The sequence below is a fragment of the Eleutherodactylus coqui genome, chromosome 4 (genome assembly GCF_035609145.1).
Source record: "Eleutherodactylus coqui strain aEleCoq1 chromosome 4, aEleCoq1.hap1, whole genome shotgun sequence".
NCBI lineage: Eukaryota > Metazoa > Chordata > Amphibia > Anura > Eleutherodactylidae > Eleutherodactylus > Eleutherodactylus coqui.
In genome coordinates, this window is record NC_089840.1 from 57,837,319 (window position 1) to 57,863,064 (window position 25,746).

Genomic DNA, 25,746 nt, shown 5'->3' on the forward strand with positions numbered 1-25,746 from the left:
TAGATAGATAGATAGATATGAGGTATCTATATATCTATCTCTATCCTATTTAAGATTACGCCAAGGGGCAAGATCATGTATGCAGCATGATCTAGGTATGGGTACGGGAAAGTGTGGGGTGGAGGCCCGGGTGGTGGCCCCGAGCTGAACCTTTGCACTCGGGCCCCTGAGCCTTTAGGTACGCCCTTAATGGGAAGGGTTTAAAGGGGTTTTCCACAAAAATAGTAGGTCATCAACAGATGGTCGGCCAGTGCCTGCCGCTCGGAATCCAAGTCGATCAGCTGATAGGGCACACGCTGACAGCATCGGTATACCCTGGAAGCTGTTGCTCAGACCCCAGGATAGTGGCCTGTGCTTGTAGCTGTAACTTCAGCTCTCAATGAAATCAATGTGAGCCGCGCCTGCAATTACAAGCAGCAGCCACTACACAGAGTTTAGAGCAGCGGCTTCTGTTCCAACCCCAGTGTATCTCCTGCGCTGTCAGCGGGCGCTTGATCAGCTCATCGGCCAGGGTCCAGAGTGGTGGGCCCTGGCTGATCAACTATTCATGACCTATCGTGAGGATAGGTCATCAAAAATATTTTCATGATGAAAAAAGAAAAGTAAGGACAGCGCTCCTTCCTCTAATGCCAATATAAATGTAAATTACAGTGGTGTAGAAGAGAACTTACCCGGCGTAGGTGGAAAAGTTCCCCCAGTGCATAGGGAAACTCTCCACCCGACACCTCCACGTCCCAGTATGCACGTAGAATAATTCCAACGGAAATCCGAAGTGTGGACGCAAAAAACACAGATGGTTTCCTAAACTTCCCAGTGGTGTGGGAAGGAGCTAGCCCAGGTTAGTTGTATCCCCAAATTATTGAGGCTCAACCCCTTTAAGAAAAGGCAGCAGTGGATGGCAAGAATGAAAATGTTACCTTAGGCGCTCTGAGGAACCATGGAAGCCAAGATGGAAAATGCAGGTATAAACTTGCTTGATTTATTGTAAAAAGCAATCCGAAAAATGTGTGTATATATATATATACGCATTTCGTCGCACCTAAAGGCGACTTTGGGTGCGACGAAACGGGTTGCATTTTGTGCATTGGTACATGTATGTATATATATATATATATATATATATATATATATATATACACACACATTTTTAGCAGGTTTATACCTGCAGGTTTATACCTGCATTTTCCATCTTGGCTTCCATGGTTCCTCAGAGCGCCTAAGGTAACATTTTCATTCTTGCAAAAAATATTTTCATGGAAAACCCCTTTGAGTTGTGCCTTTCAGTGCGTCTTGTGTAATAATTCCACTCATGTGAAAGCACCCTTACTGAGTTTCAGTTGCAGAAACTTTTGGAACAAATCTCCCAAGTGTGAGTATACCCTAATCTAGGATTTCCCCTGTGCTGCCATCATACTGCATTGCAGTAGGGGTGCTGGCGATGTGCAGACACAACTGGTATTTAAATGTCTGTTTAATTATTCAGTCACCACAGAAGTAAATCCCCTGTGAGTGCGGTGCGGCAAACAGATGGTAAGTGTTCAGCTGACACCTGCCTGGTGCCAACAATTGTCTGCACAATAGACAGCTGGCCTGTTCACACTAGAGCAGATCTTCATGGAGTCTGATGAAGGTTTGCAAATGATTTACTGCTAAATTGATCACAGACAAAGATTTGACCTATCTACATACAGTATTTTATCATCTTTCACTAGGACCATGCTAGCTACACTCACTCTGAGAGATTTGTAAGGGGCAAGGGCCCTTTTACACGGGCCGATATGAGTGTTTGGCGAGTGCCAATCACAATGACCGTCACTCATTTACCGGGCCGGTAGACTCATTCCATCGACTGTCCCCCATTCACCTCCATCGCTGTGGGCTGCACATCTTTCAATCAAAAAGGGAGATGTGCTGCCAAAAATAATAGACTTTTTTGACTGTACAAAAGATACAGCAGTGATCCGAAGAGCAATGTGTTACATGGCGCAGCGGCGAGAGGCGGAGTCAGCACATATTTTTTTCAAACAAACTTTACTTAAGGCCGTCTGCACACGACCGGATTGTCATTGTGGAATTCGAAGCGGGCGTCCGAGTCCGGATTCCGTAGCAAATACCTTGCATAACATGCTATGGAAAAGTGCTTTTTCTCCACACGAGTGGAAAGCAATTGCGATTTTCTGCTCGCAGAGGAAAAATTTCAGCATGCTCTATTTTTGCGCGGATTCCACGTGAACAGTTTGCATTGAAGTCAATGGAAGCCATCCGACCCGCATCCCATCCGCAATTGTTATTGCAGAAAGGTTGTGGATACTGCGTCATTGCTAGGCGATGATGCGGGAAAAGCAGGGGTTTAAACCCTTCCCTCCACATGATGTAAGGGTATGTCATGGTACTTCCCGCAACTGGACGTACCCTTACGTCATGTGGATAGCGTGAGATCATTAGAGATCTCGCACTGTCCGGCAGCGGGAGCCGGCTGTCACTGATAGCTGACCTCCCACCGCAACAGCAAGGGTGCATCGGAGATGTGCCCCCGCTGTTAACCCCTTCCCTGCCACAATCCATGTAGATCGGGGCATGGGAAGGGTTCACCGAGGGAGCGCGCTCCCTCTGTGATGTCATCAGACTCTCTTGATGTAATCGCAGAGAGCCCGGCTGGTTGCCATGGTAACAGGACGCCACCTACAGGCGTCCTGTATTACCATTGCCTATGATCGTTGTAATAAAGGATAAGGCATTGCGGGAGAGAAGTCCTGCAATGCCTTATCATAGCGATCATCAGTGCTATGATGTAACTCCGCCACAGAGCCACAAATGGTCTAAAAATAATGTACAAAAAATAAAAATGTTAAAAAAAAACGTTTTTTGGACTTTTTCTCATATTAGCATAAAAAAATCCCACATATTTGGTATTGTCATGTCCGTAACGACATGTACAATAAGTTGAACATGCTTTTAATCCTGCACGGCAAAAAGCGTTAAAAAAAAAACACTAAGAAACTCAGGCAAAATGCTAATTTTCAGCATTTTGTCTCCCAAAAAAACGCAATAAAAGTGATCAAAAAAGCCATAAGTACCCCAAAATGGTACCAATAAAGACTACAGCGTGTAATGCAAAAAATAAGCCCTCACAGAGTTCTGTCCATGGAAAAATAAAAAAAAGTTATAAAACTTTGAATGCAGCGATTCAGAGAAAAAAGAGATTACCAAAAAAAGGGCTTTTATGGCAGAAAAGTGGAAAAAACAAAAAAAAATATAAGAATTTTGCTATCGTTGTAAGCCTACCGGCCCGCAGAAAAAGTGGATTGTGTCATTTATGCTGCATAATTAACGCTTTAAAAAAAATCTATGGCAGAATTGATGCCTTTTTTCTCCCTGCTATCATAAAAAAATAATAAAAGTTTCACAATATAGTCTATGTACCCAAAAATGGCACTGATAAAAACTACAGTTCGCCGTACAAAAAAACAAGCCCCCATACGGCCGCATCGACGAAAAAATAAAAAAGTTATGGCTTTTGAAAAATGAAGATTAAAATCCGCCAAATAAAAATGAAGATTAAAATCCTCCAAAAATCGTTGCGCCCTTAACCCCAAAATAGGCCATGTCTTTAAAGGGTGTAGTAGTGTCCTCCACAGAGTGGGGGCGGCAACGACACACTTGACTCAAAAGTGCATAAAAACTTACTTCAGTCTTTATTTTAAAGTATGCTTCCAGGCAACAAAACAGCTGCATCCTTCTATACCTCAGTAACGGGGTCAGTGCCTACAGCTGAGCTTCCTAAGGACTATGGTGAAGATGTGGACTGGACCGCCACCCTGTCCAGACTAAGAGCCTGGGAGGGAGATATATATACTCCATCCACAACTTCACCCTTTAACTGCCTACAAGGATTAAAAAAAGAAATCTGTACTGCGCATGTCCGACAGAACAGAAGAAGAAATTACAGGTATGTGCGGATCCCAGCCGGGCACAGGGTCGGATTCAGCCGTGGGCTCCCACATGCAGAATCCGACTCACCCATGTGAAGTTGGCCTAACTAACATTGTTATCATCACTCCATAAGAGCACTTGCACTTAAATGTCGCATTATAATGTAAAATGGCGTTTAATGTTTTATATCACCATTACATCGTGTTCTTAACCAGGCTGTAACAAGTCATCTGCGCTACCTGACTGTACTACATATGCTTGGACCTTCTCTACCCCATTAGGGCTGCTGTTATGGTATACTACCCTTCATACGCCAGCCCGGGTGCCCTAGATCTCACCCACAACCCTTGTCCCTGCCTGCTTGCCTCCACTCCTGGCTAACCCCAGGCGGGCAACTGGGTGGCAGTCCCTACTCTCACTAGGAACCGAAAAGGGACGCTGACGTACCTGGATGGAAAGAGTAGAATACCAACAGAAAAGGCAGATGTAAATAACCAACATGAACAATACTAAGAAAAACTGAAGCAGATGGAAAAACCTGGTGGATAATAGCAAAGTATAGCAGACAAGCTGACAGAAGCAGGAGACCAACCAAGGCAGACTAGCTAGCACACTGAGGAAAACCAATAACTGGCAGTGATTGCAAGTCTCTGCCTGACCTTTAAACAAAAGCCTCCGCCCAGAGGTGGAGAGAAGGAGACAGACAACTCCCAACAGAACACAACAAAAGGGAGATCGTGCATGGCAGCTGTACTCCGGTGCCACCAGCACCACGTTGCCCACGTTGGCCAGGCACCCACGCCCCCGGCAGCCAGACAACAAGTCGGGGGGACGCGCCCCGACCGCGGGACCCCGCACACCGATACCCCTGGAGGACCGGCAACTGCCACATGGCAACAGCTGCATCTCTACACCCAAAGGTGCCCAACGTCATAGTCAACACCCTTACGGCACAATTGCTGTCTCTCAAGGTCTTTATTTCAGACTTGCACTTTCGGCATCAGGTTGCATTCATACAATCAACAGCGGAAACCAAAGAAACCTTTGATTCTCGCTGTTTAACCCTTCACATTGCTGCAGTCAGTGCTATCGTGACATGTAAAAAACTAACAGATGGAGGGGGCTCCCTCTCTCACCTATCTGAAGCCCTCAATGTGATCGCAGGGTCCCAGTGGATTGCATTGGCGTCCAGAGGCTTAAATATAGCCTCAGGGTCTGCCAGCTATGGTGGGTTATGAGTGAGCTTTATAGGTTTTTGTAATGCACTACTACACTGAAGTATAGTAGTTTATTAGAAGAATGATAAAAGATGGTGATACTTGAGTATCCTAATAGGAAAAAAAATAAAAGGTTAAAAAAGTATTTAAAAAAAATAGAAAAAAAAAAAATAGAAATAAAGATAAAAATGCCAGAACCCACCTTTCCCTCTTTACTATTTTTACTACGTTAAAAAAAAATCACACGTGGTATTGCTGCGCTCTTAATGACCCAGAGAAATAAGTTAGTACATTATTTCACCCGTACGGTGCACGCCATGAAAAAAAATACCAAAATGCAAATCTTACTTTACAAAAAACGGAATTGGATAAATGAAGACTCGCGTTCATCCCACACATAAAAAATCCTCATAGAGCTCTGTCGATGGAAAAATAAAAATGTTTTGGCTCCTGGAATGTGGCGACACAAAAGCAAATCTTTTTTTTAAAAAGTGTTTTTTATGTACAAATATAGCAAAACATAAAAAAATGTATAAACTTGCTATCGCCAGGAATTGTGCTGACCAAATGTTATCACATGACTGAACACTGTAAAAATAAAATCCAAAAAACAAAAATGTCAGAATTTTTTCTCCCCAATCGCCCTAAAAAACATTAATAAAAATTATACAATACGTCTTTGCACCCCAAAATGATGCCATTAAAAAAATACAAATTGTCCTGCAAAAAGAAAAAAAAAAGCCCTCATGTGGTTATGTCGACGGAAAAATTAAAACGTTATGGTTACTGGAATGGGATGATGAAAAAAGCAGAAAAACTAATTAGCCATTAAGACGCAAAAAGGCGTAGTCACTAAAGGGTTAATACGGCTGTTTATTTTATCTGTGCAGTATTCGATAATAAATTTGATTTGATCGGTGTTTGCAGTAATTATTTCATCTTCTCTATGCGCAAAATATTTCTGATATGGCTAAAGTGAAAGTCTGGGAAGCTGTGGGCTTACAGTATATAAATCTGGGTTTAGCCAACTGTACAGTGAGTGTGGTTATGAATGTTTACCATTTGTACCCAACTGCTGGTATCTAGAAAAGCAAACCTAGATGTGTGGGGTAGACGTCTGTTTAGCATAGTCTGTAATATTAGTTTTTTTCATGGGTTTTGCGGTTGCCATACAGAAATATCAGACTGCTGCCGCCATATCAATAGATAAATGAAAAATTCAGGGGAAAATGTTACTTATTTTTCAGTGTATGTGCCTAATATCTAACATAAAACAACACAAATTTCTGGGCACAGCAACTTTGCTCAAAAATTTGTGACTTTTTTGAGTTTATGCTAGACTCACTGTTACACCCGTGGGGCGCAAGAGCAGCGCCTCAGCACCGATGCAGCAGGCTGCATAACCTGAGAGATACAACGCAAATGCACATACAAAACACCAAGAGACAGTGAACTGCAAACATACACAATGACTGGAAAATGCCCCAAACACTCACCTGGCATACCTGCACGCATACACAGATAGAATAGATATGGCACGAGGTATTAGTTCATATTTTGGCCAATATGCTTAAGCCCACAAGCCCGCGACAAGGGTCCTCATGGTCTCGTAGGTCTCTACTCTCACAAGATGACTTACTACATGAATCCTGCCTGCAAGCGGGACGATCTTTCCAATAGGGACGGCCCCACGCTGATGATCCAAGCAGACGGGACACAGTTCACACCAACACCCAGGGATTGCATACCATGCAGAACATCATGCACCCTGAACAGGATTGTTCACACCTAATGTCCGGCCACCTGCACAGGCACATCACTGTTCTCACCCGTACACACTGAACATGCCTGTTCACCACATGCACAGACACACAGAACTCGACACTGTTCACACCTACATAACAACATCCATACTGCAAACACCATGATAGTGGAAAACCAACAACCTCTAGCCAGAAGGGCTGGTATATATGTGCAGCAGACCAGTGGGGATTGGCTGGCTGGAGAACACCACACCCAGCCAGCACAATTACCCCACACCTGTCAAGGTGTGCTCCTGGAAACACATAGAACTACAAGTCCCAGTAGCACAACCTAGCACTCACCAGTCACACGAGTGCAATGCGTGGTCTCCCCATTGAAAACAATCGTACTTCCCTGAAGTCATGCGAGGCGGTTTTGATAATATCTCGCATCCATGGGGAAATTTCATGCTGGCAAGTGTGATATCAATCCTGTGAAGTTATCCTAAGCAAACAAATTATCATTCGTTGTTCAGTTGCTGGCTGCATTCACACTGAACGATTATAGTTCACGTTCCTGAGATCCAGTGATAAACAGAATGATAATTGTTCTGTGCAAAAGGACCCTTACTCATTTTTAGCATAGAACATGTTAATCATCGCAAACATGTGACACATTGCTGAAAGCTGCAATACCAAGCATGGCCACTACTACTAGTACTGCGTTCGGTAGTATAACGCAATGTAAACAATGAAGAAGCTGTAATGCTTGCCGAGTAACATGAAGAAAAACATGAAGAAAACTCCAGACTTCCTTCGCACATATTTTTTCTGGTTTTGTTTGATATTAAAAAAATCTAAAAACACCCCTTTATTTAAACTGCTAAATGCATTTTTTTCTGGTGGTATTTTTGCACAATAGTGTGCTGCAGTATTTTTTACTTGATTTTTCACATTTAGGCCTTAATCAGACAGGCGTTTTTAGCCGCGATTTGCGCATGCGCATGCGTCCGGCGATTTTTTAAAACCATTGCTTTGCAATGGTCCGCCCCCTCTCCGCCCCTCGCCACGATTTGCAAAGGGAGAAGGCAGGATAGGGCGGAGCTAGTTTCCAGGACTTAGCTCCGCCCAGTCCCACCCCATCCTATTGCAAATAGTGCCGAGGGGCGGAAGCTCAGTGCACTGCTCCTGACTCTTCCAGCCTCCTTCCTCTGCAGAGAGGGACGCTGTTTACCGGCTGGGTTTGAAAACATTAAACATGCAGATTTTGGTGTGTACTTTTCCGCATGGTGGAATATACCACAGCATCCTGCGGAAAATTCCGTCTTGTGCGATAGCGCCCTGAAGTTTTCTTACGGTCGACAAGATCTTGGCACGGTTGCCTCGATGCGTAGACGGACTGGCTACACTGTTCCAGTCTTTCCGACAGCTTGGTGTTTACATTTTGTGGTTGGTTATTTCTCTAGGTATTACTTTGATCATTCTTTTATTCCCTCAGTGTTTTTCCTGTATTTCGTATTTTTCTTGTTTGGATTTTGTGGAACTCTGTCTGTCCAATTGCATTACCTCGATCATTATTTACGTCTGCTTCTGCGTCTGGTTGTTGCTAATTATTTGCTCAGTCATTGTGGGGAGAGAACATGTTCCTGGTGGAATAGTTCTACTGTAAAGCTACGTGGTGCTTTTGTTTGTTCATTAGTGTTTTCCTTCTGTTGGTTTCTAGAGTCAGTGGCCGAGGCATGAGACGTGGGGCCACCTTTATCGAGATGGTAACCTCAATTTTAGGCAGGGTGGTTCTTGTCCTAGTAGTCAGGGTGAGGTTGTCCCTTCCTACTTCTGTCTGCTCCCTGTGTGAACACAACCTTACGTTTGTCCTGGGGCTATATTTAAAGCCATTCCCCGAATATCTCTGCAGGGCTTGCCGGCGGCCCATTGCTTTTAATGGGGCTGCAAAAGCGCCGTTCCCATTGAAAGCAATGGGAGAACATCGCGATACCCTGCCACAGCTGTCACAGCTGTAACGGCTGTGGCAGGGGAAGTCTTCAGCCTCATGGGGAGTCCCCTTTTCACTGAACACTGTGACAGTCCTATCACAGTGTTCAGTGACAAGGGGACTCCCTGCTGTGGAATATTGACATGCACCATGGATCTATGTGCATGCATGTCCTATGTTTTGCAGGTACGTGCGTTTGCACGCCTGTAAAACACGGACATGGGAACACACCATAGGGAACCAATTGTTCTAATAGATGCATGGTTTTGTGCGCACCTATGTATGCACATAAACACGCTTGTGTGAAAGCACCCTAAATCACCTTCAAGAAAAATGTCTGTTCTGAAAGCCACCGGCTGCTCCTTTCGGTTTGGGCCCCGTTGTGCATACGGACAGAATATTAAGGCCCCAACAGGTACGTTTCTGAAGACAGGACAAACAGGGGTATCCATTTTGGGGTGCAAATCCTCATTTTCATGTGAACTATAGAAAAAAAACTGTCTTTAAAATGACATATATTTGCAAAAATATGATTTTTTTTTCTTCTCTAAATTGCATTAACTCTTGAAAAAAAAACCTGTGGGGTCAAAATACTCCTGACACCCCTCAGTGAATATATTAAGATGTGTATTTTTTTAAATGGGGTCATTTGTGGGGGTATCTATCATTCAGATACCTATGAGCCATTGCAATCTTGGCTTGGTGCAGGAAAATAAAATATTCCTCAAAATGTTAATAATTAATGTTAAATTTGTGCATCTCCTGAGGCCTCATGTCCACGGCACACGCGGATTCCGTGCAGGGAATCCCGCATGGAATCCAGCACTGCCCGCAGCAAGAGGACACTGCTTACCCATCCGGATCATCTGTGTGGCTGTGCAGGTCTTCCATCTTTTCCACTACAGATGTGGGTAGGCGCGACGGCCGGTGTGCTGCCGCACATGCGCAGTGGAATTTGTTGTTTTTTTTTTTAAATCTCCTGCTTTCCCACTGGATCCATTGCACATCCACAGTGGCAGCTGCGGGTGTGCCGCAGATCAAGACCCACCGCAAAATGGAGCATGCTGCAATTTCTTTTCTGGACCAAATAGTCCGCAAATCAAATCTGCATGTTTAAATTCAGCTTCGGGTGCCCATGATTGTCTATGGACTGCTTGAGCTGCGGATCGTCCGCACAGATTCAGCAAATCAATTTTGCCTGTGAGCATGAGGCCTAAATGGTTTTATAAAAAGCAAGTTTTTCCAATGCGCTTCCAGAATAAAATAAACAGATGGAAATACAATAAAACCTCTACTGACGTTGGTAATCCTTCCAAAAGCAATCGGCTTTATCTAAAACCATTGCTACTCGAGGTAATTATTTCCATAAGAATCAATGTAAATCCAATTAATTTGTTCTAGACATTCCAAAAAGCACACCAAACCACATTTAATGGACAATAAATATGGTCTTTATTACCAAAAACAATAACAATAATAAATGAATATAAAAGACTACTGTAAAGCATAAATGAACATTTAACATGCTATTGAACATGTTATTGTGTTATCTGTGGTGTTACATAGGACTGCAGGTCACATCTGCTGTACTACAGTACATAATCTGTCCTCGGCGTTATCACTGTGTTCTTTGTGGTGTTACATAGGACTGCAGGCGATATCATTATCTGTCCTCTGCGTTATTACAGTGTTCTCTGTGCTGTTACATTGGAGTGCAATTGTACTATACTGTACGAGTGTATTACCTGTCGCCGATGATGGAGAAGGGTGGGTTGCATTAGCAGCAGGAGCAGTAGACGCAGAGCAGGAGATCACGTGGGCTCAGCAGCAAGGTCACATGGGCCGGCACACACCAGTGTTATTAGAGGCAAACAATATTACTAGAGACAAAATTTTGGCTAAAAAAAAACATCCTTACTCAAAATCAGCCTTAGTAGATGTCAATGCTAGTAGAGGTTTTACTGTATATACCTCAGCAAAAATTGTACAGTATGTTTGCACATATTTGACATATTGCAGTTGAAAATGTGAAAAAAATTATTTTTTTTTCAAAAATGTCCCAATTTGGGGGTTCTCAATAAATATACACAAATTATACCAGTCTTTTTTTACCACCTAGATGAAGTACAACATGTGGCGAAAAAAAAAATAATGTCAGAATTACTTGGATATACAAAACCTTTACGGAGTTATTCTATTTTAAAGTGACACGTGTCAGATTTCCAAAATTTGGCTTGTCATTAAGGCACAAACAGGCTTGGTCACTAAGGGGTTAATATTTTGCATGCTAAAATATGATCACTTGAAATAGAGATTTTGCTGTTACACGTGATGGATATGATTTGATAGTCAAATTTGCAGATACAAGAAAGCAGAACAAAATTGAGGTACAGTATTACATAAAACTAAAACAAGGGCACCTGGTGGAGGGAAATTTACATATGAAAACCCAGCTGAGCTCTTATATGTAAATAATGTGTATTCATGCTAATCAGGTACTTACATGGCTACAGGGCTGAAAGAAAGCAATACAAGAGAGCCTGCCAATCAGCATCTGGAGGGAGGAGAAGGATCGGGGTGGGGGATATTGTGCACATATGAATATGCATGAGTTTCATTGGACTCCTCTACAGTCCGGCCCTGCAGAGTTTCAGAAGTTGCAAAACCACTAAGCCCATCGGTATAAGTGGCACATCATTGAAATCAGTGTGTCTGTCACTAACCCTGCTGCCCGCAGTCCATGCAGCTGAGAGGGCCTGACAGGTTTCCTTTAACCCCTTAATGATGCGGCCCTTTTTTTCCCCATTTTCGTTTTTTCCTCCCCCTTTAAAAAAATCATAACTCCTTTATTTATCCATCGACATCGCTGTAGGAAGGCTTGTTTTTTGCAGGACGAGTTGTATTTTTCAATGGTGCTGTTTAAAGTACCATATAATGTACTGAAAAAATTTTAAAAAATTCTAAGTGGAGTAAAATGAAAAAAAAGAACGACATTCCGCCATCTTTCAGTGCGTTTTGTTTCTACGGTGTGCAAACTGCAACAAAAACGACATGATAACTTTATTCTATGGGTCAGTGCGATTACTACGATACCAAACTTGTATATATATATTTTTTTTACTGTACTACTCTTTTTTTTTTCAAAGACATTTATTTTTTTTTTCAATTATTTTCTGCCGTCATCTTGTGGGCGCAATAACTTTTTAATTTTTTTGTCGACGTAGTTGAGATAGGGCTCATTTTTTGCGGGATGTCCTGTAGTTTTCACTAGTACCAATTTGGAATACAAAAGACTTTTTTCTCGTTTTTATTGCGTTTTTTCTGGGAGACAGGGTGACTGAAAAAGTGCATTTCTAGCGTTCACCGTGTGGGGTAAATAATGTGCTACTTTGATAGATCCGACTTTTACGGACGCGGCTATACCAATTATGTATTTTTATTTTATGATTGAGATTTTTTAATTATAGATATGGCAAAAGGGGGGTGATTTAAACTTTTATTACTTTTATTTTTTCCACAATTTAAAAAACTTTATTGATCTTCTATTTACTTTACTTTTAAGCCCCCATGGGGGACCACAACATGCAATGCTTTGAACGCTCCTGCAGTATGACGTAATGCTACAGCATTACATCATACTGCATTCTGACAGGCAGCCTATCAAGCCACCCCATGGGGATGGCTTGATACGCAGTCTCCTAAGGCAGCCCTGGGGCCTTTCAGAAGGCCCTGGCTGCCATGACACCTGCACGGCTCCCTCGATCTCACCACAGCTATTGCCCACGGGTGTCAGCTGTAATAAACTGCTGATGCCTACGCTGTATGAAGAGAGGTCGCCCAGTAAATGTACGTCCTGGAACGGGAAGGGGTTAAACAAAGTAATTTGCACTTTTACTAGTCCTTTCCAAATGGAGGAGCAGAAGGAGTGTTACCGCTAAGAGCTATATAAAGCAAACACGAGCGAGCGTGCGTGCTATATTCTAAGTGTGCTGTTCTCTAAAATGTGCTATTTCTTGGGGGTACCTTCACACGGGTGAAAAAAAGCGCAATTTTTGCGTGATGCGAGAGTGAGTAAAAACACAGAATTATGAAACCAATCATTTTCAATGGTTTCCATCTTATCAGTGATGTTTTCACTGATGTAATGTTGCAAGAAAGAAAATCGTGGCAAAATCTATCTTTCTGCGATTTGCGTATTTTTTTTTTTTATCGCCTATGTTTCCCTATGGAGCCTCCTTTTTATCGCATCGCACGAACTTGCGATATTCGTGTGATGTAATGCTTTTTTAACATTAGAAAGTCCCATTGACTTTCGCAATAAAAAATCGTGAGATTATTCTAAAAAAAAGCAGCGCTGACGCTCATAAATTGCGGCAACAAAGATGGGATTTTCCCACGATTTTCTTGTGGCAAAATCACGATCACTCGTGTGAACAGAGCCTACGTGTGTGACTTGAGTTTAGTGATTTTGGATTCAGCGACTTTGGAAGAGTCACTTGTATGTATTCACTGCTTATCTATTTTAATATTTACTTTTATTACTTTTATCTAATCTATCTGTACGACCCCCATTTAGAATGTGCGCTATGATTGACAATGCCACCCAGTGTACATCTTGTGCCATGTATGCAGTCCTTGAGCAGGCGTCCGAGGGTGCATACTGCGGTTCGAGATGTGAGTGTGTTGCGCATTTGGAAGCCCAGATCCTGGAGGAGTTTGTAACACTGAGATCCATTTGTGATTGTTCCCAGCAAGAGAAACGACGTAGTCTTGTAGATATGATACCTTTTAATGGCTAACAAAAATACATGATGTAATAATAGCGAGCTTTCGTACCAACGCAGGGTTCTTCTTCAGGCTTATGGATTGGATCTGAAGAGGCATGCATATTTATACATACTTATAACATACATACTTATGGCAAGGCACAGATATGGATGTGATTGGTTCGCACTTAAAAGGAATTCTGCAACAGCAAACAAAATTTTTTTGTCTGAGCACTGATAGCGGAGTGAAAGTTTTATGGTCCCTAAATTACTGTTGGAGGGGGGGAGGTCAGCAGGCTTGAATTGCTACAAGAGATACAAAAACATTTTTAGCTAAACACTGATAAGGGAGTGAAAGTTTATGGTCCCTGAATTACTGTTGATGGGGGTCTTATCTGTATAATCCATTTAATAATGAGATCCATTTGCATCATGCAAAGGAGTTTGCTGCTCACTGAGCATTCGCTGGGATAGATGTGGGGGTGGATGTTAGCATGGGAGTGCAGGATGATCAGGCAGCTAGCTGGGTGACAGGAGGGGGAGAGGGAAGAGTGCCAGGGAGGCTAGTCCTGAACTGGCATACCCCAACAGTTTGCAAAATTGGCATAAGAGTGGGATGCCATTACAGGATTAAAACTACTGCAGCATGACATGCCTTCTGAACGCCAGGGGAATGTCTGCTCCAGTAAGAAGGGGGATAGGAGCACAGGGCTGACTAGACAGGTCCTGGTAGAGGAGGACTCAATTATTTGGGGGACAGACAGGGCAATCTGCCACAAAAACTAAGATCATCGAACAGTGTGCTGTTTTCCTGGCGCTTGAGTTTGACAAATCTGCCTGAGGATGTGGAGATGGCAAAATCACTAAAAGAGAGTAAGTGGGACCTGGACGCTTCTCTTGAGCGCTACAGTAATACATATTATAGTCACTAATTACTTCAGATGGGTTGTTGATCCAAGGATTATTCTCATGCCAGTTTTGGGGTCGTGAGGATTTTTTCCCCCTAAATGAGAAAATTGTTGTTTTTCTGCCTCCCTCTGGATCAACATTGGGGTGAAGGAGGGGTAATAGGCTTAACTAGATGGAGAAATGTCTTTTTTCAGCCTAACATACTATGGTGACTATTACATAAGGATAAATGTATTAAGGCCACGGTCAAACGAGCGTGGTTTACACACTGCTAAGCAACGTGTAAACCACGCTGCTGGCATGCAGGGAATTCTGCGCATGAATGGGCTGACCCTAGCTCTGCGGAGCAGCCCGTTCACACGTCCGTGGTGCAGCAGCCTGCTTCCACGGCTCCCATAGGAGCCTATGGCAAGCACCCTGGACAGCGCGCACCACAGAGCTGACAGGCGAGTCGGCACTCGCTGTCTGTTCTTGGCAACCTATTGGTTGCTACAGAAGCATGGTTTTACATGGTAGTGATCATTTAAACTGCAGTGCATTGCTCTAAAGTGCTGTCCTCTAGGGGCCTTCCTTTTAATTTGCTGTCCACTGCTTATTGTCACTTGAAATCCATCTCTAGTAACTGAGACGGCAAGAAGAATTACAGTAAGCGAGGGAAGGAGTTTGCTTGCTGCTGTCTCATGCTGCCCATAGAGGTCAATGGACAGACAGATGGAAGAGGAGGGAGTTGAGACATATGGCTGCAGCTTCTAGTCTCACTTCAGTGCTGGTCCACATTTACACTGCTCAGTACTTCGGTATAATATATAGCATACTGATTCTGCTTCTCTATATATGAAAGATAGAGATATCTCCGTGAGTTCTGTATTGGGATCATCGTAGCAGCTAGTCTCCACCCACCAGCTCAGAAAAGACTAATGATTATAGATGCCATCTGTGAAAAAATACAAATCATATAATGGCCAGAAATTGTATTATCCCTCATGTACAGTCATGGCAGCTTATTCTGAAAACTCACCTGAAAAGTGAGATATGCTTTAAGTAAAATGGGCATATAATTACCATGGCAACACACAGCTTCCTAATATTAACCTGAATCAAATTATCCCACATTTCGCGTTTTCTGGAAAAACATGTCTTTTTCTGATACTCATCATGCGCAGTATTAAAGTGGTATTCAGATGCAGACAGAATTTTATGATTTATAAATTTTAGAAACCCAGAACTTTCATATACAGAGTGGATGTTGGATATTAACTAGAGATGAGGGAACGTATTTGTTTGGGGCGATTTCGCAATCGAGCACCACTTTTTTTGAGTAACTGACTACTCGGGCGAAAAGATTCGGGGGGCGCCGGGGGGTGGCGTGGTGGAGCGGGGGGTAGCAGTGGGGAACAGGGGGGAGCTCTCTCTCTCCCCCCCCCCCCCCCCCACTCCCCTCTGCAACTCCCCGCTCACCTCCGACGCCCCCTGAATCTTTTCGCCCGAGTAGTTTTCGCTGTCCAGTAGTAGCCCGAGTATGTTTGCTCATCTTTAATATTAACATTTTTGTAATCTGCCTTGACAAAATTACAAGCAAATGATAATTCACAGCATGTTGTTACATGTGCACGTTATATAACACTAGCTGAATTGCCCCACTTTTCACGGGTCTATTTTGTGTAATTCCTTGTGTGTCGCCTTTATGGCCTGAAAGGGTTTTAGTGTATGAGAATACTCATATCTGGTATAGTCACAGTCCGTTCAGTTAAGAAAAATGGATGGGGTGTTATACGCAGAAATTTGATGTCCCGCCAGTGGCGTGCCGAAAACATTTTAATTAATATGTGAGGTATATTGTCCTCAGTATATACGCATATATGTGTGAGGTGTATATTTAGAGGTGTTGTTTTACTGCAGTTCACAGAGCCTTGTACCTGTCATAGTTAGGAGAAGTAGGACAGCAGGGTCTGAGCAGTTACCCAACAACAGCCCAGGTTTATTACTACAGTACACATAATCCATGGCGGATTCTGCAGTAATGTCTGTCCATGGTATACAATGGGAAAATGACTATTCATGCACATGAGTTGTGGTTTCTTCTCGTTGATGAAAAATCGCTGCATTCTCTATTTTAGAGCGTTTTCCGTGTTGACGGCTTCCATTAAATCCTCGTCATCACCTTGCGACGACACGGAGGAAATCTGTAATGTGCATGTGCACTGGCACGCCAGTGGTCCATTCGCATTACATAAGAAAAGAAGAAAGGACAGGTAAGCAGGGTCGCCGTCAGCGGGCACAGGCGGATTCGGTGCAGGATTCCCACGCGGAATCCCTGTGTGCCCGTGTGCATGTGCCCTTACTCTGCTGGGGAGTTTCAACATTTGATTTTTTGCAAATATGTTGAGCGGTAGGTGCAAAGTGAAAGCGTAGCTGTATATGATGGAGGGCGGCCTCTGGGCCCCCTCAAGCGCAGGAGCCGTGTCGCCGATGCGACCCCGGCACCCCCTGCTGGTACGCCTATGGGCCCTGGTACTTTGTGCCATTCCCTCAGTCTGCTAGCTAGTCTGCCTCTGTTGGTATCCTGCTTCTGTCAACTTGTCCACTAGACCTTGCTATTGTCTGCTGGGTTTTTCTATCTGCCACAATTCTGCTTTGTACTGTTCGTGTTGGTTATTTACATCTGCCTTTCCTGTCTGTACTAGTGGGTAGTAGTCTCTTGCATAGGTACGGTGGTCCCTGTCTGTCCCCCGTAGGTAGCGTAAGGTCAGAGTTGGCGGCCTGGATGTGTCCACCTTCAGGGCTATCTCCAGGAAGGGACAGTGGCATGGGGGAAGATTAGGGAGCCCCGCGCCGTGCGTACCTATGCACCCCGCTAGTACCGTAACATCGGCCTTCTCAACATCATTCTTAACCAATTCACCATTTTTATCTTGTAAGCATCCAATAGCATCTTTGACTTTTCTTTTGCTTTTGACATACCCCCAAAATCCTTTTTTATTGTTTTTATCCTCTGTTGCAAGCCTCAATTCATTATTAGCTTTAGCTTTTCTGACACTTGCCCTACAGTTTCTGCAGACCGCATTATATTCTTCTTTAGATATTCCTGTGATAGACATGATGATTATTTATAAAATGTCTATCGATTAATATAACCCAAATGTATTTTGCTGTTGTAATGACTTTTAGCTCAGGAGTTTAAAGGACACACACACAATCTAATCATGGTATTTGCTAGCCAATGGATGGGTGATGTATTTGCTCTAAGTACATAGAAGTTGCTCAACCAGTTGCTAAGAGTTAAAGGGCTATAGTGTTATGTGTATATCCTGTGTTCAATACTGAGTGTTTACCTAGGCCCCCTTCCACTCTCATCCTGAAGCTAGGTAAACAATGATTCATCACTACACGGAGATGACTTCAGCTAGGACAAAAGTCCATACCACCTCAACACTTGGAGGGGGTGGGCAGAGAGGTGGGGGATTCTATATGATCCGACAAATGAGAATCTTATATGTTACTGATGTAATCTGTTAAACGCCCATAAAGGGCGGTTGTCATGTGTTACAATAAAAGCCTGAGACTCTACACATTTGGGTAGAGACTCTCCCAGTTTTAGACCAACATTGGTGTCTGATCTGGTTCGACGATGTGTGCACACAATACTCAATTTGGAAGCGACAAAATACCCCAAAGCCTGCTGGAGAAAATCATATTCCAGATCAGTGGAGTCCCTGGGTGAGCGAGTGGATCTGTGAGGTCACAGCCTGGAACGTACAGAGATCGGCAGATGGCACGCAGAACTCAGGGGCCCGAAAATCTACAGAACACGGTAAGATTGCTTTATGTAAATCTACCGATGTGAGCTGGGTTCTGACTGCTTTTCTGCCTGTTCCTGATCCAGACTGGACCTTCACTGAAAGACAGGTCTGTCCACTCGAAAAATCACCACGTTACCTGTCTAGGGGTATTTTGTATGCTGTGTATATTATGTCTGAGACGGTTAAAAATTGTGTATACAAGACCAAGAGATAAATTCTGTGAGGGTTAATGTGTCGGGAGGGCGGACTCGGCTGTTTAAGTCTGAGGGAACACGCCAGTGACACGTGCTCCTAGGTAATACTAGTGTGAGGTTAGGAAGATTTATGATACGTATACTTACCTTTTATGATTGAGCGTGTTATGTTCTCATATGTGGAAAGGTATAGCCGTGCTTTGTGACGGCTGATTTCTCCAGAATATTGTTGAGGTTTTGGTCATTGAAAATAATCGTCAGTCTCTGTGTATAGCTAAAATGTCCTGTCTAGGACGTGTACAGGAAGTGCTCTTCGGGATTGCTAGTAGACCTTGGGTTGATATAAAGGTAGATGAGATATATACCTTGGGTTGATATAAAGGTGGATATATATATATATACCCTGAGCCGTTGTGGGTATTCTCCAGTAATCCCGTCTGTTTGGTACTATAGAAACAATGTGCAGTGTTTATTATCAGGGGGGAGGGGTGCTGAAAAGAGAGTGAACTGAAAGTTTTTTTCAATTAACCCTTTCTGTTTCCTTTGTCTTTTCTGAGTGGGAAAGAGAGGTTATATGGGAAGGATTTGAAGAAAGCAGATTTTACAAGAGAAACACTACTGTGTCTTCGAATAGAATGAATAGAAACTTCGAATAGAATAGAGTTGAGCAAAGTGAGCAAGGACAAAGGTCATAGAGCTTGTGATCTGGTTGCTGAAGGGAAGGCAGCAGAGTTTACTGAACATGTAGAAATGTTATACAAAGAGAAGGATCAGGAAAAGTTGCAGAATGAAAAGTTAGGTCATGGACAGGTAAGATAGGTTGTAGAAAGTTTTCAGAAGATGAGCAGGAAGCCTAGCAGAAAGAAAGGTGTTTTTAGATTGCTAGGAGGAGGTATAATGTAGTTAAGAGATTGAAGAGGGGAAAGCATGTAGGGGGGGGTATGTGTATTGCTAATGAACAATGTAATGCCTTTGTGTTGACTACAGCCCCTCCCTGTAATGGCGGCCGCGCTTGCAATGTTTACAATCCAACATAGTGTGACTCTGCAGTAAATGTAGTGAGGCCTGCCCCCACCCTGAAGTTACTTCCCCCCATGTGCTCACTTTCAGGGTGTGTGATGTTACTTCCGGTCCCTCCCCATCCGGGACAGGACCTGGCCCCGCCCCTTCCTCCTCCAGTGGCCATCTTGCCTCACCTGGAAGTGCTGTTACTCAGCAGCCATTTTGCCTCACCTGGGAGTGCTGCTGCCCCTGGCCCCGCCCCTTCTTCCGGCAGCCATTTTGCCTCACCTGGGAGATCTGTAGCCACGCCCCTTTCTGCCTCTGGCGGCCATTTTGCTGCATTTGGGAGGCCTATATTCCCCAATGCCACTGTATCCAGTGCTAACATCATGATTGTCTGGAGTAAGGTTTTGTTTGACCAGACTTTGTTACACTCCAAGATGTGGCCACTTTGGATGTGTGATAAGTTCAGGGAAACAAACCTTTGTGGAGATGCAGCTTGGGACATAGTAGATGACTAAGCTGGTTTATAGTGCATGGAAGATTGGAGTTGATGCATGGGGGGCAGAGACCAGGAATACATGACAGGGGACGCTCTCTCATGTTCCCAGGGGCTCTGTTTTCCACTGCCCGCTTCTCCAATGGATGCTCAGACAGATGATGTTATGGAAGGCTCCTACAGATGGAATAATTTCACTATAGTCACCCAGCAAACTTTTTCACGCAATTTGATGAAGTAATTTTACTTTTTATGTGAAGAAAGAGGGACTGAATTGCCCAGAGTAGGATGTTAATTCATCCGTATTCTTTAGTTTTTCTTTAAGTCTTTTGTATATTCTAGTGTCAGTCTACACTGAAGCTATAATTATATTCCGACAGGAGAGTAAAAGCTAAACGCTGGCCATACCCTGAAATACTATTACACTGGGTGACGTAAAATTTGAATCGTGTGGCGCCCCCTTGTGTTAAAAAATGCTAACTGCGACCTGAAAGGAAAAAAAAAAATTTTTGTAAGGAGATTTTCGCTCAGACTTCGCTGCATACAATGTCACCTTGACCTACAAAGTGCTTGTTTTTGTGCCTCTTGGTTTACTAGTTTGAACGCAATTACTCTTTTTCCATTGAGTATTCCTGTTCAAAAGGGGGGAGGCATAGGTGATCTGGGTCATAGATGATCTAGGTGTTGTAGATCAGCTATTGGGTTTGAAAAAAAAAAAATATAAATGATTTTGTGCTACAAGATTCCGAGCCATGTGAAATAGAACATCAGCACGATTATTTAGTACTAATTCAGTAAGAAACTGCAGGTATGCAAACAGTTATCAGAACCTCTGTTGATAATGCATATGTTGAGCTTTTTGCAGATGGTACCAGGGTGAGGATTGATGACTCCACATCGGATATGCAGTGGTCACACAACAAGATGTCCTAGAAGCAGAAGCTCTGCCTCCGCATGTCACAGTACAATAAGCGGAATTGAAGGCCCTCACTGAGGCGAGTAGAGTGGCGAGAGGTAAGACCGGCAACCCTTTACACTGACTCCTGGTATGCATTTGGCACAGCTCATGATTACGGCCCAATATGGAAGGCCAGACAGTTTTTACCTTAGCAGGACAACCAATTGAGAATGGTGCAGCGGTACAGAGTCGCATGGAGGCCCTGCTTCTACCTGACAAAGTTGAGAGTTCGCACCGATTCCTACACTGGAGAGGCGAGAGACGACACCCTCGCTGACAGCGCAGCAAAGGCAGCGGCCCTCAAGCCGTGGAAGAAAGAAGAAAAGATACTGACAGCATGAGTCAGTGGCAAAAACTTTGGACATTGACAAAAATTTGGACTTTGATATGCTAAAGACTTTTACAGTTACCAGCCAGCAAGGAAGGAAAAAATAAATGGACTAATATGGGAGCAGCAGAAACAGGACAGCGTGTGGTGAACGGTCAACAGCACTTGCCCACCACAGTTCCTGTATCCCATGATGGCCCAGCTGATGGACGGAAAGACCCACCTAGTAAAGCAGCACTGACGACGACGCTTGAAAGAGGTTGGGCGACTTCTGGGTTCTCTGTAGCTGCTGCATCATTTGTCCGGTTTAGCATGATCTATGCCATAGGTGAGTCAGGGCAGAAGTAAATTTGCCACATCACACTTGCCTAGACCACTCTACCCATTTCAGGGATTGCAAATTGACTACGTTCAGTTCCCACTTGTTGGGAAGTATGAATACGTGCTTGTTGTTGTTGATGTCTTTGCAGGTTGGAGGCCGACCCTGTTACCAAGGCAAACAAGTAGGTAACCGCAAAGAAGCTCATGAACGAGGTAAACTGTGAATATGGGGTACCAGAAGTGATTCAGAGTCAGACAGAGGTATAAACTTCGCAGGTGAATGTAACATGTCATGTCTGCTCTGGGTGTATCCCAGGCCTTTTACATACTGTACCACCTTTAGAGTAGTGGCAAGGTGGAGAGACGTAGTGGCACGCTAAAAGTAAGATACTTAAAAATGACGCCACTTTGGAAAGACTGTCATCCAATAGCCTTATACAGTGTTAGATATGAACCCAGGGGGGGATTATACATTATCTCCCTATGAGATTGTTTGGGCTAGCCCCAAGGCTAGGTTGTTACTATCCTCAGTAGTTACAATTACAATCTGATGTGTTGACTGAGTATGTGATTTCCGTTGTTAAAGAGCTAACCAAAGCCTATGCACAGGTGTTCTCTTCCAGACTCAGAGGCAGACACTGGGACACATATCTTGCAGCCTGGGGATTGGGTGTGCGTCAAGAAGTTCCCCAGGAAGCACCCTCTTGAGCCCCGATTTGATGGCCCCTACCAGGTGCTTCTGACTACTGCCACAGCTGTGAAACTAGCCGAAAGACTTACATGGATCCATGATTCATACTGTAAGAAAGCTTCAGATCCGGGAGACCAGTCTTAGTTGTGCCAAAGACATTACTCTGGTTAGGGCTAGTGAGAGAGGAGGGTGGCAACTGGAATCCTTAGTCGGAAGAATATGGGGGTATGGTTACCTTCTAGTATAACTCGTCCAATGCTCAAGTAGCCGCATATTCCTTCGACTATTGTACTGTGGTCCCGTGTCTAGGCGCAAGATCCCACCGCAGGCCAGATTTAGCTCAGTCCAGCTGGTTATATGACTTATATACCCGGGGAATACAATATGTTTGCGCCACTGATAAAGTCTGGGGAGAAGACTGCCGTTATTGGGGATTAGTGGGATGGAACACAGGAATAGACTAGTCCTATAAACCGCGAAGTGCCTTAAATAAGAAAGATAAGAGCGGGAAATCCCTAATTAGTCGTATAACCCTCCTTGAGAATAATAAGGACAGCAGGTATTGGAAGGCTGAACTTAGTATGTTGCTTGGTTTTAATGCGGTTTTTACATTAACCATGGGAGATCCAAGCCCGGGGGACGGGGAGACTTATAGTCTGGGGACATACCGGTACGGGAGGACAGATCCCTTAGGGAAGTTTAAAATAAGGGGTATGGTAGATGCAGCCGAATGGAAGCCTTCACTTAGTCCCGTGCCCATAATTAACCCCCTCCGCCGTAAGATAAAGACCTTGACGAACATGATGATCATAGCCGACCCTACCTTTTGAGGACACCTTGACAGTAGCGATTGGCTACTCTGACCAGAATCTCTGGTTGGAGTTGATGAGGTACAATGCTAACAGGAGCAACAAGTCTAACTGTTGCGTGTGCGGTAGTGCCCAACCACACTCGGGGATGGTCCCCCTAAATCTCCCTGTAGATGCTGAAGAGTGGTTTATTAGTCTCTTCACGAACATTTCCGCTAATTACACTGTCCGTGAGAAATGGAAGAAGGAATACTCTATAACTACTTAAGTGTTTTGCACCGGAGAGAGTATTACTGACTACCCTGGAAACTACACCTGCCAGGCAATTAGGCAGGGTGGAGGGAGATTTTTGGGGAACTCAGCAATATTTCCCTTGTTTAAAAAAGATGAAGAGCCAGTTCCGATAATGCCAAACACATACGCTACCAAAGAAAAGGAGAAATGTACTAGTACTGTGCCTGCCCCGATCTCCTAAGATGGATTGTCAGTGGAATTCCCATTTGCCAAGGGATAGTGCAGAAGACCTTAGGTTCCGGCGAGGGCACACCCTGTGGGGTGTTAACTTGTACAGATAGAGGGTATGGATGCCCGGAAATGAGCCCAGGGAATCCATGGCCTCCCTCTGAGGTGAGGTAGGGATCCCCCCCTCCTAGAAGTAGGGACTTGCGGGCAGTGGGAAAACCCTGACGCAAGGGTGAGGCAACCTGGACGTGTTCACCATTAGGACTATTTCCAGGAGGGACACTGGTGTGGGTGAAGATTAGGGAGTCCCACGCCGTGCGTACCTGTGCACGCTACTAGTATTGTAACATTATGCTAGAGCGAGAAGAGAGACCCCTGGTGGTAGTTTTGATCTACACGTATACATTGACGTCATAGGATAGCCAAGGGGGGTACCTGACAAGTTTTAAAAATTAGAGATCAAGTTAAAACTAGATTCGAGTCCATTTTCCTGATCATTATGGTAAATAAACGTTGACTGGATTAATTATGTTTATTATAATTAGCAGTGGTTTATAAATTATACTAGAGACGCCTTATAGGGACTAGTCGACCAATAGGACCTACCTCGACTATGACTTTTTTTAAAATAGAATGACCTCAGATATGACTTTAGCTAAAAAGGGGAGTGTCTGTAAGATGATAGGGGAGACTTGTTGTACCTACATCCTGGACGACACGTGACCCGCGGGTAAAGACGCAGTTGCCATTAAGAAGCTGACCGCACTAACTAAAAAGAGCTAACTTTTGGGACCAGCACTCGCCATGGATGAGCGGGTGGTAAAGGATCCTGGCACAGACGGGCGTTGCTGTTGTATGTGAACTGATGGTTACCTTTTCTGTTCTAGTCTGCTGTGTTATCCCCTGTGTCAGAGAGACCTGCGAAACTGATGCTGGAAAAGCCGCTCCCACCATGAGTTTGCTGGATGCATCCCCAGAAGGAGTGGACAAGTCCTACATCCCCTTGAAGACTCTAAAACGAACCTTCAACGCGCTCCAGTTATAGGCTCATGCGCAGAAAACTGTGAAAATTAGATAGAGAGTTAGAGGATAGACATTTTAAGGGGGGATTGTGATAGACATGATGATTATTTATAAAATGTCTATCGATTAATATAACCCAAATGTATTTTGCTGTTGTAATGACTTTTAGCTCAGGAGTTTAAAGGACACACACACAATCTAATCATGGTATTTGCTAGCCAATGGATGGGTGATGTATTTGCTCTAAGTACATAGAAGTTGCTCAACCAGTTGCTAAGAGTTAAAGGGCTATAGTGTTATGTGTATATCCTGTGTTCAATACTGAGTGTTTACCTAGGCCCCCTTCCACTCTCATCCTGAAGCTAGGTAAACAATGATTCATCACTACACGGAGATGACTTCAGCTAGGACAAAAGTCCATACCACCTCAACACTTGGAGGGGGTGGGCAGAGAGGTGGGGGATTCTATATGATCCGACAAATGAGAATCTTATATGTTACTGATGTAATCTGTTAAACGCCCATAAAGGGCGGTTGTCATGTGTTACAATAAAAGCCTGAGACTCTACACATTTGGGTAGAGACTCTCCCAGTTTTAGACCAACATTGGTGTCTGATCTGGTTCGACGATGTGTGCACACAATACTCAATTTGGAAGCGACAAAATACCCCAAAGCCTGCTGGAGAAAATCATATTCCAGATCATTCCCCCCTCTTTCCATTTGCTAACCATATTTTTCTTCGTTTTTACCATGTGCGCAGGTTCTGTGTTCATCCCTCCTGGTCTCTTTAAATACTTCCCATTCTTCCTTCTTTTACAGATAGTTAATGATTGTGCTTTGAGAATTTCATTTCGCAATGTTGCCCAAACTTCTTGGACATTTCTGTCCTTATGTACATCCAGCCATTGGATTCTTCCTATCCTCTTTCTGAGTTCTTTAAAATCTGCCTTTGTGTAACCTTGATGTTTTGAGTTTTCTCAGGTCTTCCTCCCCTTTTTATCCCAAATTCAAGGATAGCATGATCACTGCCTCCGAAGGTCCTAGCCACCCTTACTACCTCAACCTTTCCCTCCCTGTTGGTAAGAATTATGTCCAAG

The 25,746-nt window shown here is 43.8% G+C and overlaps 1 long non-coding RNA gene across 1 annotated transcript in view; it reads left to right on the forward strand.

Annotated features, from left to right (window-relative positions):
• The window catches only part of LOC136625376 (uncharacterized), a 66,284-nt gene extending 41,033 nt beyond the window's left edge, over positions 1–25,251 (forward strand). Inside the window, exon 2 of the long non-coding RNA XR_010792541.1 lies at positions 24,512–25,251. This is a non-coding gene — a long non-coding RNA (uncharacterized lncRNA). The remainder of the gene's footprint in view (positions 1–24,511) is intronic.
• The last annotated feature ends 495 nt before the right edge of the window (positions 25,252–25,746 follow it).